Here is a 13,322-nt window from a genome sequence, read left to right on the forward strand (position 1 = left end):
CACGCCGTTTTTTTCGACCTCGGCCAATTCGACTTAATCAACATGACCAAATTTCTTCTAAATAGACGCATATCAGGTTCGCTTATCGAGGGCATGCAAGATCACGACCTCAACAAGCGAAGCGACTAACTGTATTGGTCTAAATTTGGCGACTTGATAACTGTAGATAAATTAGGTTGAGGACGGGCTCGACCACGACATAATAGCGATGAGTCATCCTCAGAAGGATTATTGCCAAGGACGAGCAACTGGAGTAAAGAAGTAACGGTAAGATAGGCTTAGAAATGGACACAAGGAATATTCCTTATGTTGTGCTTTTTAAGGTTTCTTGGGAATATCCCTTATAAATAGGAAGAGATAGAGAACAAAGGTGGATCTTCATTTTTCTTGATAAGAACACTTTGTGAATAGTTGACTAAGAAGAATATACAAATATTGTCTTGTTCACTGACTACTTAGCTCAACATACGTATTCATTCTCTATTTGCTAGATCCAAGGATTCCTTATCCATCACCATTTCCCATCTCTCCAGGTTGCTGTCAGGTGGAAGAATCATCCAAGTCACATAATATTTGGGTGATAAATTCCCTCTTATTACATTTATTGTTATTGTCTGCATTTATTGCATGTTCTTATTATTATAACATTCATTGGCAATCATTGAGCTCACGTCTGATATTTATTATTCTTAAACATTATCCGTGCTACAGATATCCTTTAATATTAGATCTAGAATTTATTATATTTAGCCAAGATTCATCCTCTATCTTATCATTAATTAGTTTAACAAAAAGCTTAACACTTTTTGGTCAAACAATTTGCACACTTAAAGCTTACAGTGTGTGTATTTCACTCTCCTTGGGAGCGTGAGAACCAAGAAAAAGCGATTTTTCGATTTTTCCTTTTTTGCTTTTTTTTACCGTTTTTAGTGATATATATAGTTTCTTACTTTTTTTTCTTTTTCTTTTACTTCTTTTTCTGTTTCTTCTCTAAATCTGGCGGACATTTAATCGCCGGTTACTTTGTCTAATCATTCTTCTTCCATTTATTCTATTTTTTTCTTCCTCTTTCTATCCTTTTTACACACAAATTATTTTTTATGTGTGAAGTGGAGCTTCAAACGGAATAGAACCAATCGACCATAACCTCGACGACGACTTTGAACCAAGATTTAGACGAAAATTATACTTACTCAACCAGATTTGGACAACTGTTCTAGTGTAAATGGGGTCGTTTCGATGGAGGTTTGTGGCTGGTTTCGAAGGTTTTTATAGGTGGTGTTAATGAGAACTTTTAGTGGTTGTTTGGACTGGTTTTCAACTAGTTTTCATGGCTGATTTTGCTGAGTTTTCTACTGGAAAGTAAAGTTGTTTTTGCTGGGTTTTAGAGCTTTATTTGGGTGGGTTCAAGCCCTATAGCTAACCTATTAATTTTGTAGAATCTTTGAGAATTATGTGCACCATAATTCAGGGCAATAATAAAAAACTCTCCCAAAAATAGAGTGTGTAGTTGATAATCCAGGTATCAGGGGGGTACTTATCCATTTTCCCTTTAAAAAAAGGCAAGCATAATATTATATACGTAATTGGTTAACCAGCTGCATTATAATGATTAATGCATTGATGTACGTGAAATAGATTTTTTATAATTAAGTTGACTACTAATTATAGGCACCAGAATTCAACTTTAAATGAAAAAGGACGTTGTTTGTCAAGACTCAAGACCAACTAATTTGACAAGAAAAAAAATCAAGAAGCGTGAAAAGAAGTCTTTCAGACTTTTTTAATAGACGATGACCAATTCTAATTCTCATCACGAAAGTAAATTAAATTAATTTGCTCTCTTTTTTATTTATATTACGTTTATTCTTGTTTGATTCATTCTAATTTTTTATTTAATGATATTTTACTCATATTCACATTGTTAAGATCATTGAAGTCAGTTGTCATCTCTTTAGCGATAGATATGGATCTGGTATTGACCAACTGGAATTAGTATATTATTGAACTTTATATTTCCATTAGAAAATAGAAAATTCTATTAATTGTATTCAGATGCTAAACAATACACAAAATTCTAAAATCATACTACATTTTAGTTACATAGTTCAATAAGGAAAGAGTTAATAGCAAAAAATTTAGGTAATCTCAAAAAAAATTAGATACAAATAGTAGAACGTGTAGCACGTTGGAGAAAGAAACACCGATAAAATTCAATACATAATCAAAAAAATTAAGTGTGAACTTATGTATTTTATTAAACTCATTGCCTAGTTCCATGAAAGAATAAGTGATTTTACACAGATATCTAGCGGATTCATTGTTTAATTTTTCTAGCAGGTTATATAATATTATACAATGATTATATACGGTTACACTCATACATATATACGGTCTCTCTCTATATATTATATATATTCGGTGATTATTTTTAATTTAGGCAATTGGCTGAGCGGCTATTTAGGCTAATTCTTTCAAGAACAATTGGTTTGAAAATATATTCATGCCGTTATGTACACAAATTGCTTTTGCTATTCTTATTTTTGTTTTGTTTTTATATAAGGAGGAATATCCAGAAACCAGGAGGGGAGAAAAAAAAAAGGATGGGGTTTTCAAGTTTTAGAAGTTGTAAAAATATTTCAAATCTTTAACATTATTCGATGACAAAATCAAGATACGATAATTAAGTAAACCAATATTTTTTTAATTTATGCATGTCTGCTGCTTGCGTATACGAAATTTGTGAAAGCAACTTTAGTTTTATTACATATTTTTACAATTATATAAGGGGACAGCAATTAAGTGTTATTATACATTGGCAAAACCACAGTTAAAATTTGTTAGTTGGCTATTTTAGTTTTTTTAAGTTATTGGAATCATAAAATAATTAATAATTTATACATACTTAACGAATCTCTTGATAAAATAAATACAACGTGTGAACTAAAACTATCCGAACCGGTAAGCATACTCTAGCTCGTGAAAATAGCATTGGCTAGCCAGTTTTCGGACTGGTAATTGAAAAATAGACAGCATTTGCAAAGTTATTGAAAAATAGTCACTATTTTTCTACAACACGGAAAATTTCAGCATAATATACTGGAGATTGGTGCGCATATGTATGAACTTCCATCATATTATATATGCTGGAACTCCAAGACATGGAAAGTTCTAGCATAATATATTGGAGATTGGAGCATTTGTGTATGCACTTCCAACATATTATGCTGGAACTCCAGTATATTATGTTGGAACTCAAGTATATTATACTGGAACTCAAGTATATTATACTGGAAATCCAGTATATTATACTGGAAATCCAGTATATTATGCTGGAATATTTTTCGGATTTTGAATAGTGTTTTCGTTCAGATTTATCTTAAGTATATTGTATTTTCCGGATTTTGAATAGTTTGGATTGTAATTTATTCAATCCGAAATCCGAAAATTCAAATCAAAATTTTCATATGCAATTTGAACTGTCCGAACGTCCACCCCTACCCGAATCACATACTCAAGGAAAATCATATAATAGAGAAAAATGATCTCAATTAGGGATCAAATACAAAGTACATGACCAAAAAAAGGAGAAACTTTCAGTATGAATTCTTTAAAATACAAGCTTAACTAATGTAAATCAACCGTTTATGTAACTGAGAAAACTATATTTGTATAGGGGTATTTACAAAAGAGAAAAAAGTGGAAAATTGCGTATTAAAAGAATTATTTTTCTTATTGACAATTTCGAGTATTAATGCATGACTGAAGAAGATGAACATAAACATTAATATGAAATAACTAACACAGAATAAATACAGTTTTCAACAAATTCCACATCGAAATCAATGAAATAGCACAAAACAGAAAGAAAAAAATATCACAAAATAGAAAATAAATAGTAGGAAACCGTCAATCTTGGGACACAACAGTTGATAAAATTTATTTATTTTAATTGGTAAACATAAAAAGCCAATAATTGACAAAAAAGATAATAAAGAAGAAATTTAAAAAAAGGCAAAAAAGCTGTTTTTGAATTTGAATTTAAAAAAATTAAATAACTTATTATTAATTAACTAATTTTGTCCTAAAATTATTACATATCTTTCTCCTATGTTCCACTTATCATAATTCTAGGCTACACTTTCTTCTTTTTAATAATATAATATAATATAGATATAAATTGTTATCCTTGAATAAATCAGTGTGAGTAACCATATTTTGCAGAAGTTGGCCGTCAGTTTGGAGCAGTTTTATGAGTTTCAATCGTGCGTCTGTTTCGGGAGTTTCAAATTAGAGCGACTGTTGTTTTTGCATAGGAAATCTAGGGAAAGTGAGTTTTAATTATGCAATTTTTAATATTTAAATAATAATCTAAATTAGTTTTATTTTTTAATTAAATAAAGTTCTTTTCTTTACAAAAATTTATGGTCTTCATGGTTCAAAAGCACATGACCAAATAATTTTGAATCAATAAATTTTTTAAATGTATGTTTTAAAATTAGTTAATATTAAAAGTCTTAAATTTTGAATTAAATTAAACTCTTTGTTTTAAAAAAAAATTCGGTCTTCATGGTTCAATGCTAAAGAGTAAAAAATATATGTTTTAAAATGTTCAACTTTTAAATTTAAAATAATAATCTAAATTAGATTTATTTTTTAAAGCTAAAGATAAATAATGTATGTTTCCAAATTAGTTATTTTTTTATAAATAAAGAAATATTTATCTTTTACAAATAAGATATATGAAATTGTGAAAGAGTCTTTTTTTTCAAATAATTTTATAGCTTCTATATTTTTTGGAAGGTTATCCTAAAGTGTCATGTGGCATATTTTGATGATGACAATGGGCGAAATGAGAATAATTTTTCTTCTTCTTTAACTATAGATAGAACTTTTCGTTAATCGAATACTCTTATAGAATGAGATATCATGAACTCCCTCCCACCCTAAAGAAGGAGAAAGAAATTTTTACTTGATTCAATTATTGATAGTTACTAGTAACTACCTGTATACGGTGAAATCAGGTGCCCCCGATTTAGTAGGCTCGAGACGTCGCATCAAGGGCAGAAGTTCGATAAAGACCAAGCTCGGGCTCGAAGACCTAAGTGTTCGAGGAGCATCGGAGCCAAGTATAACCGACTCCGAGATAATGCCGTTATGAGTTTGTTATAGAAGGACAAGATTCTCGCCACGTCTCCAAGATCATGGCGTAAATTCCGAAATTGATTTTGTACGAATTAGTACAAATCTGTACTAGACGGTTATACAGCTGTCCCAATAAGATTCTTTACTGTAAATGAAAATTTACCTTATTTAGGGCTCTCTTCCTATATAAAGGGGACCCCAATCATTTGTAAACATCATATAATCATTGGCAAAGAATATACTATCTTACTTTTTCGCTCATATGCATCAGAATTGTCCTTTAGCTTTATTATTCTTGCTTTATTGTTCTAGCCCGTCTCGAGGTCACTAGGCTCGAGATCGATATTGACTTATCTACTGGTTTGATTTTACTTATTTCCTTTATTTATACTTCAAATTTTTGATTATTAATTGGTATTGAACTAAATCACGTATCTTTAAAACCACAAATCAAATTTAATTGTTATTCATATTTTCGAGGTAAACAGTTTGGTACCTACCATGGGGCTAAAGATAATAGTGACTCTTTCATTACTGATTCTCATAACACACGCTATTTTTACACTTTTTCTTGTCAAGAATTTTTTGATTCTCAGGCTGGAACATGTCTAGCTCACAAAACGCACATGTTCATGGCAACAAAGATCTTGGGTTCCACGGAGAAAATGACAATATTGTTGCTCCAGGGGTCGATGTATCACCGATAAACCTTGGGAAAATGCTAAATGTGGAACCTGTGGATGTTAGTTCACACATTGCTTTTAATGCAGATCTAGGTGCAGACCCCAAAGCAAGTGTATGCAGGGAAGTCAGATCTGGTGGCCAGAGAACATATGGTGTAGGAAATGGAGGAATAAGCTTCCAAGTGATATTCGAGATACTACAAGCTCAACAGATTGCCATTGCTCAACTTCAAAGTCAGAATAAAACTCTAAGTGTAGCTGAACCAGAAAATACTCGACGTACTGAACCGATGTCAGAAAGATCAAACGAAAATAGCTCGGGGACTGACTCCACCATTATGAGGATGCTCGAGGAACTCAGCAAGAGGATTGAGTCCGGGGAAAAGAAGATTGGGGATAATGACAAAAAGGTGGAGACTTATAATTCCCGTGTTGATCAAATACCAGGGCCACCCCCGGTCTTGAAAGATTTGGATGCCAAAAAGTTCATACAAAAGTCGCTCCCTCCAAGTGTAGCTCTGATGACCATCCCCAAGAAGTTGCATGACCGATATACCCAAATACAATAGGACAACCGACCCTAACGAGCATATTACTTCATACACTTGTGGGATCAAAGGGAATGACTTAAATGACGACGAGATCGAATCAATATTGTTGAAAAAGTTTGGGAAAACATTGTCGAAAGGAGCCATGATTTAGTACCATAACCTGCCCCCGAGCTCTATCGATTCATTTGCTATGTTGGTGGACGCCTTCGTGAAAGCACACGCCGGGGCCATAAAGGTGGCAACGAGGAAATCTGACGTCTTTAAGATAAAACAGGGAACGGTGAGATGTTAAGGGAGTTTATGTCCAGGCTTTAAATGGAGCAAATGGAACCACCATCGGTCTCGGATGACTGGGCAGTACAAGCTTTTATGCAGGGTTTGAAAGAGAAGAGTTCGATCGCGTCTCGACAATTGAAGTAGAATCTGATCGAGTATCCAACTGTGACGTGGTCAGATGTGCATAACCGTTATTAATCTAAGATCAGGGTTGAGGACGACCAGTTGGGAGCCCCCTCGAGTTTGGTTCATCCTAATAGGTTGGCAGCTAAGCCCCCGAGGGATACAAACAGGGAATCAAGATCCAACAAGGAGTGATATCAGCCATATGTCGATCGGAGAAACAACGGCTCGGGTTGTAACACTCCTCGGAAAGATCAGAGAAATGATCGAGGTCAAAGCTCTCGGAGACTCATGAGTAAGAATGGGTTGGATAAACATACCGACCCTGCGGAGGCACCTTAATTGTCAGAATATAATTTTAGTGTAGATGCATCGGGGATTGTGTCAGCTATTGGAAGAATCAAAGATACCATGTGGCTCAAGCCTATACTATCTGACCCCTCTAAAAGGAATCCAAACTTGATATGTAAGTATCATGGCACATATGGCCATAGAACCGAAGACTGCAGAAAAATAAGGGAGGAGGTAGCTCGGTTGTTCAACAAGGGTCACCTTCGAGAATTTCTCAGTGATCGAGCTAAGAATCACTTCAGGGAGCGAGATGCAAGCAGAAAAACTGAGCAGGAAGAACCTCATCATATAATCTACATGATCGTAGGCGATGTCGATGTCCCACAAAGACATGTATTCAAACGCACCAAGGTGTCGATCACTAGAGAAAAATGGACTCGGAGCTATGTGCCAGAGGATGACCTATCGTTCTATGATGAGGAAGCAGAAGGCATATCTCAGCCGCATAATGATGCCCTGGTAATTTCTATTCTTTTAAATAAAATTCAAGTTAAACGTGTTCTAGTGGATGTAGGTAGCTCTTTGTCACGACCCAAGTTCTCCCTTCGTGAACTGTCGTGACGGCGCCTAGTCTCTACGACTAGGTAAGCCTAACAATTTGCGGAAAGGAAATTAAAGATACAAAACTAACAATTTAACAGGTAAGTATAATAGAAGAGTTTAAAATGCCGCTCGGCATATACAATAATAACATTCTCGACTGAACATAGCACTCCTAAACCCGGAATCTCATGAATCACAAGCTAAAGAGAAACATAATGTTCTAACTCTAGAAGTCTAAACGAAGGAAAATTACAAGAAGTCTATAACTGAAGGGAGAATAGAGAGGGACTTCTAAGTCTGCGGACGTGGTAGATATACCTCGAAGTCTCTGGATCACCTCGCTTCACGGATAGTATGGCTAAGCAGAAGAACCTGGATCTGCACATAAAAAGCATGTGCAGGAAAGGGCATGAGTACACCACAACAGTACCCAGTAAGTGCCAAGCCTAACCTCGATCGAGTAGTGACGAGATCAGGTCGGGGCCCTACTGGTTATATATGTAAAGATAAAACAATATGAAATATGGAAGAGAAGATAATTGCTAACAGTCAATGAAATGAAATCACAAAAAGAGCATAACTCAGTACACAGATAAAGGCAACAGGGGATCTCTCAGGATACCGTCCCGTAGTTCCAAACGTAAATACGCAGGGGGATCTCCCGGAATACCGTTCCGTAGTCCCAAAGTAAATATCCAGTACAGGGGAATCTCCTAGGATACCATCCCTTAGTCCCAAATATAAATGTGCAGGGGGATCTCCCAGAATACTGTTTCGTAGTCCCAAAGTAAATACACAGTAGTCTCAGCATGAAGATCTACAGTTCTATTCAAGTTTGTATAAAAAGGCAGGTAATTCCTACTCTAAACATGCTACACAGAATCCAAGTAAGAAGTTAAAGCAGATAAGATAGTTAAGTCACATAAGCATGCTTTCCTAAGCTAAACAGGAGGCTTCACATACTAGCATATGCTCAATTAAAAGAAAAACATAGATATTTACTTAATGAAAACGTGATTTTTCAACAATTAGCACGTGTATGCGCTCGTCACCTCACGTACACGACATTCATATAACAACAGTACCAAAATCCTAAGGGGAGTTCCTCCACACAAGGTTAAGCAAGCCACTTACCTCAAACCAAGCTCACAATCAATCCGATATCACGCTCTTGCCACAAGTATCTAACTCTGAGTGGCCCAAATCTAATCAAATCAATTACATAATGCAAATAAAACTACGAGCAACTAGTTTAGCTAAAAAATAAAAGCTAAGGCAAGAAAATAGAAAACGCCCAAAAATCCTCCCCGGGCCCACATCTCGAAGTCCGGCAAAGTCACAAAATCCCACAACCCACTCGATTACGAGACTAACCATACCAGTTTCACTTAAATCCGACTTCGATTCAGCATTCAAAACTCAAAAAAAAATCCATTTTATGAAGTTTCTACAATTTTCCCCAATATTTCATCCCAATTCTCTAATCTAATGATAAATCCAATGATATATTCATGTATTTTAGCCAAAACTGAGTTAGAATCACTTACACCGATGAATTTCTTGAAAAACCTTAAAAAAATAGCTAAGTCCCGAGCTCTCTAGATCAAAATATGAAATAAAACCTTGAATCTCGTATTTATAGTGCACCCCTCGGATTAAAATCTCGCTGACCGCCAAAAACCAACACCATCGCGCCCCTCTCTTCACAGCCCATGAAATTGTCATTGCGACCGCGAAAGCCTCCAGCTCCTAGGGGTCGCGTCCATTCTTCCGTTGTCCGCACCAGCCTTCACTACTGACCGCGGAATTTCTGCTACCCCTGCAAACTCCTTCGCTGACCGCAAGATTCCGTCGCGGTCTGCACTCCTAACTTCAGAGACCAACATCTGAACTCCAGCAACACCAGCAGCTATTTTCAACAGCTATACTCATCCGATAACTACTTGAAACTCACCCGAGGCCCTCGGGACCTCAACCAAACATACCAACACATCCTATAATATTATTCAAACTTAGTCGAACCCTCAAATCACATCAAACAACGCTAAAACCACGAACCGCCCTCCAATCCAAAACTAATGAACTTGAATTTCCAAAGTTATACATCTGATGCCGAAACCAACCAAATCACGTCCGATTGACCCCAAATTTTGCGCACAAGTCATATTCAACACTGCGGACCTATTCCAACTTCCGAAATCGGATTTTGATCCCGATATCATAATTCCCACAATCGGCCCGAAACTCTAAATATTCAACTTTTGCCATTTTAAGCCTAAATGAGTTACGGAACCAAAACACAATCCGGACATGCCCCTAAGCCCGAAATCACCCAACGGAGCTAACGAAATCGACCAAATTCTTTTTCGAAGCCGTCTTCACACTACTCCGATGACGGTCCAGATTCTAAGACTTAAGCTCTCATGTAGGGACTAGGTGTCCCAAAACACTCCGAAACTCAAGATAAACCATCTCGACAATTCACAATAACATAAATAGATATGGGGGAAAGCAGTTAATAGGGGATGGGGGCGTTAATTCTCAAAATGACCGGCCGGGTCGTTATATCCTCCCCCTCTTAAAATATTCGTTTGTCCTCGAACGAGCATAGAGACATACATGAAGTGGTGAAAAGATGAGGGTAATAGCTGCCATATCCTACTCGATCTCCCAAGTCGCCTCCTCAATCGGTTGACCACCATTGAACCTTTACTGATGCAATATTCTTTAACATCAGCTTCCTAACCTGCCTGTCCAATATATTCACTGGCTCCTCAACATAAGATAGATCCTTCTCCAACTAGACTGAACTGAAATCCAACACATGAGATGGATCACCGTGGTACCTTCGGAGCATCGAAACATGAAATATCGGGTGAACTCCTGCCAAGCTGGGAGGTATGGAAAGCTCATAAGCAACCTTTCCAACACGTCGCAGCACCTCAAAGGGACCAATAAATCTTGGGCTCAACTTGCCCTTCTTCCTAAATCTCATAACGCCTTTCATAGGCGAAACCCGAAGCAAGACCCGCTCTCCAAACATAAATGAAACATCGTGAACCTTCTGGTTCGCATAACTCTTCTGTCTAGATTGGGCTGTGCGGAGTCTATCCTGAATCACCTTAACCTTTTCCAAAGCATCCTGAACCAAGTCTGTGCCCAATAATCTAGCCTAACCCGGCTTGAACCAACCCATTGGGGATCTATATCGCCTACCATACAGATCCTCATACGGTGCCATCTGAATGCTGGACTTGTAATTGTTGTTGTAGTAAAACTCCGCAAGTGGCAAGAACTGATCCCAAGAACCTCCAAACTCCATCACACACGCATGGAGCATATCCTCAAGAATCTGAATAGTGCGCTCGGACTGTCTGTCCGTCTGGGGGTGAAATGTTGTGCTCATCTCCACTCAAGTACCCAACTCATGCTGAACGGCTCTCCAGAACCGTGATGTAAACTGAGTACATCTATCTGAAATGATGGAAACCGGAATGCCATGCAGGCGAATAACATCTCGGATATACATCTCAGCCAACCGCTCTGAAGAATATATAGTACACACAGGAATAAAGTGTGCGAACTTGGTCAGCCGATCCACAATCACCCAAGTGGCATCGAACTTTCTCAAGGTCCGTAGGAGTCCAACTACGAAGTCCATAATGATTCGCTCCCACTTCCACTTCGGAATCTCTATATGCTGAAGCAAGCCACCCAGTCTTTGGTGCTCATACTCTACCGGCTGACAATTGAGGCATCGAGCTACAAACCCAACTATATCTTTCTTCATCCTCCTCCATCAGTAGTGCTGACTCAAATCGGGTACATCTTCGCGACACCCGGATGGACGAAATACCGCGAACTGTGGGCCTCCTCCAAAATCAACTCCCAAAGCCCATCAACATTGGGTACACATATCCGACCCTGCATCATCAATACCCCGTCATCACTAATGGTCACATCTCTGGCATCACCATGCATAACCTTGCACTTGAGGACAAGCAAATAAGGGTCATCATACTAACGTTCTCTAATTCGATCAATCAAGGAAGACCAAGAAACCACACAAGCTAGGACCTGACCTGGGTTCGAAACATCCAATCTCATAATCTGGCTGGCTAAGGCCTGAAAATCCATCGCCATGGGCCTCTATGCTACTGGTAGATAAGTCAAACTCTCCAAACTCTCTGCCCGGTGACTCAAAGCGTCGGCCACCACATTGGCCTTCCCCGGGTGGTATAAAATAGTGATATCATAATCCTTAAACAGCTCTAATCACCTTCTCTAATGCAAATTAAGGTCCTTCTACTTGAACAGATACTGCAAACTCCGATGATCAGTATAGATCTCACAAGGAACATCGTACAAATAATGACGTCATATTTTCAAGGCGTGAACAATAGCAGCTAACTTGAGATCAGGAACATGATAATTCTTCTCATGCACCTTTAGCTGCTTGGACACGTAGGACCCTACCATGAATCTCAAGCTAAAGAAATACATAGTGTTCTAACTCCAGAAGTCTAAACGAAGGAAAATTACAAGAAGTCTATAACTGAAGGGAGAATAGAGAGGGATTTCTAAGTCTGCAGATGTGGTAGATATACCTCGAAATCTCTGGATCACCTTGCTTCACGGATAGTATGGCTAAGCAGAAGAACCTGGATCTGCACACAAAAAAACATATGCAGGAAAGGGCATGAGTACACCACAGCAGTACCCAGTAAGTGTCAAGCCTAACCTCGATCGAGTAGTGACGAGATCAGATCGGGGCCCTACTGGTTATATATGTAAAGATAAAACAATATGAAATATGGAAGAGAAGATAATTGCTAATAGTCAATGAAATGAAATCACAAAAGAGCATAACTCAGTACACACATAAAAGCAACTGGGATCTCCCAGGATACCGTCCCGTAGTCCCAAACGTAAATGCACAGGGGGATCGCCCGGAATACCTTTCTGTAGTCCCAAAGTAAATATCCAGTACAAGGGAATCTCACAGAATACCGTCTTGTAGTCCAAATATAAATGTGCAGGGAAATCTCCCGGAATATCATTCTGTAGTCCCAAAGTAAATACACAGCAGTCTCATGTGGTTATCTGAAGTGGATTCTCTCTTTTGTAGTAGATGCCGAACCTACTGTGCCCCATTGACTAAGAAGGGGGCGGAAAGAAGATCTACAGTTCTATTCAAGTTCGTATAAAAAGGCAGGTAATTCTTACTCTAAGCATGCTACACAGAATCCAAGTAAGCAGTTAAAGTAGATAAGATAGTTAAGTCACATAAGCATGCTTTCCTAAGCTAAACCAGAGGCTTTACATACTAGCATTTGCCCAATTAAAAGAAAAACATAGATATTTACTTAATGAAAATGGGTTTTTTCAACAATTAGCACGTGTATGCACTCGTCACCTCACGTACACGGCATTCATATAACAACAGTACCAAAATCCTAAGGGGAGTCCCCCCCCCCCCAAGGCTAAGCAAGCCACTTACCTCGAACCAATCTCACAATCAATCCTATATCACGATTTTGCCATGAGTATCCAACTCTGAGTGGCCCAAATCTAATCAAATCAATTACATAACGTAAATAAAATACAAGCAACTAGTTTATCTAAAAAATAAAAGCTAAGGCAAGAAAAT

This window comes from Nicotiana tabacum, chromosome 1 (assembly GCF_000715075.1).
Source record: "Nicotiana tabacum cultivar K326 chromosome 1, ASM71507v2, whole genome shotgun sequence".
In the NCBI taxonomy this organism is placed as follows: Eukaryota; Viridiplantae; Streptophyta; class Magnoliopsida; order Solanales; family Solanaceae; genus Nicotiana; species Nicotiana tabacum.